The sequence below is a fragment of the Quercus suber genome, unplaced genomic scaffold (genome assembly GCF_002906115.3).
Source record: "Quercus suber isolate HL8 unplaced genomic scaffold, Cork oak 2.0 scaffold_1118, whole genome shotgun sequence".
NCBI classification, from domain to species: domain Eukaryota; kingdom Viridiplantae; phylum Streptophyta; class Magnoliopsida; order Fagales; family Fagaceae; genus Quercus; species Quercus suber.
Genome location: NW_027070522.1, coordinates 1 through 4,454, shown reverse-complemented (window position 1 = coordinate 4,454; position 4,454 = coordinate 1). Strand labels below are relative to the sequence as shown.

Genomic DNA, 4,454 nt, shown 5'->3' with positions numbered 1-4,454 from the left:
ACATTAAATCTCTTTTTTTTTTTTCTTTTTTTTATTTAACATTTTGAGTCTAATTCAAACATTGACAAAAAATTTCAAACAACAATAGCAACAAAAAACTTAGTCCCAAATAATAAAAATCTACAAGAGAAAATTGTTTTTATTAAATACTCACTATTTGAACTCAACAACTAGAACTCACCAAATAGGAGAGGAAAAAAAAAAAGGAGAAACATTGTTCTAGTAGGGTTTTTTTTTTTTTTTTTTTTTTTTGGGGGGGGGGGGGGGGGCGGGGGAGGGGTTAAAAAATAGACAGTTTTTTTTTTTATCATCTACTAGTGTGTAATCCCGTGCATATGCTTGAGTACATTTAAAATAATCACAATTACATAGATATGTGAATTCAAATTAAACTTAGTGTAAGAATTACAATTTACATATTTTTTAAACCATGAATTTCTAAAATATATAAAATTGAATCTAGACTCTTCAGTTTTTGCACCGAATAATTCACTTGCCACAAAATTAAAAAATTAAATGAGACACATGGCACAAAATTAAACCCTAATTAAAATTAAATTTAGAATCTAATTGAATTTAGACTCTTTGATTTTTGCACCTAATAATTCAGTAGACACATACATTTAAAAATTAGATAAGACATGTGGCGCAAAATTATACTCCAATTTAGAATTTAATTGGATTTTCTCTTAGTTTTAGCCATTAATATATATATATATAGAGAGAGAGAGAGAGAGAGAGAGAGAGAGAGAGAGAGAGAGAGAGAGAGAGAGAGAGGTTTTAGCTCCCTGATTAGTTGTTTAATTTTTTATTCTTTTATTTTGTGTGAGGGGGGAACTGCACCTCATTTATTGTAAATATCCTTGGTTTGTATTTTGTGAAATCTATATAAACCTCTCCAATTTTATCTTAAAAATAGAAAGAGAAAAGCATGAGACTAATGATGAGATATACATACCCATTCTTGTAATGCCATCCAGGCAAACTACCAACTTCACAGAGCTGTCCTCCATCTCAGCACCTTGCCCATGTTATCTTTGAAATTTTCTTCACGTTTAGCCAATGCTACCCCAAATTTTCTCTCTTTGTTAGATACTTCCGATGGACTCACTTTGTAAAACATTGGTAAAACCAACTGGCCATTTTTCCTATACTCAAGAATCCTAACAAGTTCATCCAAGTATCAAGTAGAAGATGCGTAGTTTTTAGAGAATATAATAATTGAAATCATTGACAACTCAATGGCTTTGAGAAGCTCTACTGAAACTTCCACTCCTCTTTGAAGGTTATCTTCGATTAAGGTATTAAAAAGTTTGATTTAAATGGTCTGTAAAATCATAGCGGGTATCTTCACCTCTAAAGCTTAAGAAGACATCATATATTCATTGGGGAGTGAAAGAAGAAAAGGAGGCCTCTTTATTGGTTGGGAAAGCCATCATGGTCTATGAGGAGAAGGGTGAGAAGATCAAAAGAAGAGGAGGAGGAGAGATGGGTTTCGGTATGAGGCAGACAAGATTGCAAGCCAGGGAAGATAAAATGGGAAACTGATTTGTCACCCTCCAATGTAGAAAAACAAGTAAAGAGCTCCAGACATACAAGCATTCACGTTGGAAAACACATAGATGGAAGCAACTCCTTGTAGTGGTCACTCCTCTGCTTTGCTACTGTCAAATATATTATAAGTAGCACAGGAAACAACGGTGTGATAGTAATGTTTAGCCTTCATTACATGAAAAAACCCAATAAACGTCACTACATGATTACATCTACAAACTGCAAAACCAATGCAAATTAATTTGATACACACCCCCTGTCCAATTCGGTCACTCTAAAAATCCATGTCCACTTTGAAGCCCCAATTAGCATCTTTACCCGTGAAGCTAAAAACATCGGAAAGGAAAAAATGGAGCTCAAAAGGAAAATCCCCAAATAGCATCTCTACCCGGAAAGCATTTTAGAGCTAGCAAGCATTGAACAGCTACTATTTATCTCTTTCTTCTCTCCCGATTGTTTGTCGATCAATTACAAAGATAAAGAATATACATCAAACTCATTCATCAACAATAAAAATTTTAAAGGACAATTATCATGGAATAAAAATGATATCTACTTTACCCTTATAATTTGAAATGTAAGAATCAACAATGCCCAAAAGAGGAAACATGATACATGACAATCAAATACTTTATAATAATCCCAAGTCCTCCAAGGAAACAAAACTAAAAATAAATAAAGCTGCATAGATCCTCTCATAAAAGATCAACCAACGCTACCAACGCTACCATGTAAATGGCATGCTAAACATTACACTTCCAAATGAAGGGTCATGGGTTGGTTTATGAAAGAAATCTAAAGTAAATCTTCATATCAGAATTGAGATGAAACTGAAATATTCTACACCACCATCGAGCTAAAAATCAGCAAAGAAACTTGTTTGAACTGATAAAATCAGTTCTTTTACTTGCATTTTTTTCGCCCTTCCCTTGATGCCTAAAACATTAAAATGAAACACTCACATAGATCCCATTCAATAAGGCAGGGCCATCGTGGTCTTACTAATAAAAAGGTTGATCCGTAATATTCCTTTAAAGTAATAAATGTGCAAAGGATATAGAAGAGATAAATGGCCCATATAGAATTTGAAAGACAACGTCTAAAGATCATCTGAAAGGTGATGACAAAATCAGTCATTTATGGCATTATGGGGGGATCAATTACAATGTCCATAATCCAAACAAACATTAAGAAAAAAATTGAGAGCAATTCAAATGCAATGTAAAACAAAATAACCTGAAATCCAAATTATAAAGCATGTGCTACTTATAATTATTACACAATCAAAGGCTAATGCGTCTTTATTAGCTAGCCTTAAGCACCATATCTCAACGTAAGAACACCTGAGCCAGCCATATTGATTGAACTAGTGGCTAGGAACCAACCCCTCATATGGGCATTCATTGAGCGTTTTATATAGCCAAAGGAATACCAGGATGTACAAAGCATTTAAACTGCAGCCCCACCCCTGCACCCTATATAATAAAAAGAACATGATTATTCAAGAAAAACTTCTTTTTCTCAAAACCAGAAATAGTTTTAAACATATCTTTCAATGAATGATTTAAAAGCATTCCTATTGAAATAATTCTAAAGAAGATGCTCTAGGATCATTTAAGCAAGATAAATGTAATAGATTGTGTCTTGACTCTTGAACCCTCTATCTATAGATTCATTAAAGTTAAAAGATAGAAGCTTGCAATTAAATGCTGCAAATTCTACTTTGACATAATTTTTTTTAATTAAAAAATCATACAAAAATAACTACACAGTTCATGACAACACATTTGATGGGGGCAGATGCAAACCCATTCAGTCAAAGCACTTACATGGTCTCAAAAAACTGCCCATTTTTCCCCAAAACACTGACTGAAGAAATTGCCCCCAACATATGAGTTTCCAATTATGAAATATCTGATGGAGTTAATCTCTTATCTTCTCATATTCACACACACCTCATGTATATATATTATATACAATTGTATGAAGCATCCAAAAATAATTATATTTACCAAATTCTCTAAATGTTTTACACCATTGTATGGACATATCATGAAAAGATAGAGAGATCCATACCTTCAATATCTGATCATGTGTTATATTGCCAAGGAAAATGCGGAAAAGTACATCTGGTGGTTTAACTGGAGTGTCCACTTCCCATGTGTTTGCTGCGTCCCTACAAATAGTAGAGAGGAAAGCAGTATGACTTTGGACTTCAGAAGCTAGCATTAATACTTACTGATAGTCTTGTTTTCCAATGGAAACAGCTTGACTTGAAACTACTAAGAAGAATTTAATTTAAAGCTTTAGAGAATGGTCCAACAAATGCAAACAGAGGATCCTATAGAATGGAAGGATCATTTAAGCACAAAAACATAAAAACTTAAAGGGATAAAGGAGTTTTATCAATAGCTAGTAGGTATAGTTGTTATCCCAACAATGATGAAGTTGTGGCCTTTCCGTCTTTACTAATTCAAATATTCCTGATTAACAAGGAAAGAAACAAGCAAATAAAAACATATGCTTCTATGTTATGTTCAAAGAAATAACTCAACCAATCAAATACGAATTATATTCTTCCAGGGATCCCAAACAAAGGCATTTAGGAGGCCCAACAACTTAATTTTTGGCTAGCATGTATCAAATGACCAGCTGAGAGTAAATTTTCATAGACTTGGAAGGTAAGATGCTAAAATACCAATCATTCACAAAATCCTGGTATTCAAGAGGTACCATAGCAATCCAACACCTTTTATGGTGTCTGGTCACGACAGCTCAAACCCCACCAGCCCCACTCCCCCAATTTACCCAGGGAAAACGAAAAAAGAAAGAAAAAGCTTATCTCAAGCAATTTTGTACCTGGCTGTTGTGAGTTAAAAAGCACTTATTTTTCAAAAATC

General features: G+C 33.6%; 1 long non-coding RNA gene across 1 annotated transcript; it reads right to left on the bottom strand.

The window, feature by feature from the left end:
• Window positions 1-2,552: 2,552 nt before the first annotated feature.
• LOC136065753 (uncharacterized) lies at window positions 2,553-4,448 on the bottom strand. Its single transcript, XR_010627345.1, has 2 exons — window positions 3,631-4,448; window positions 2,553-3,029 (listed from the first exon to the last, which is right to left on the bottom strand). It is a non-coding gene; the product is annotated as an uncharacterized LOC136065753 (long non-coding RNA).
• Window positions 4,449-4,454: the final 6 nt, after the last annotated feature.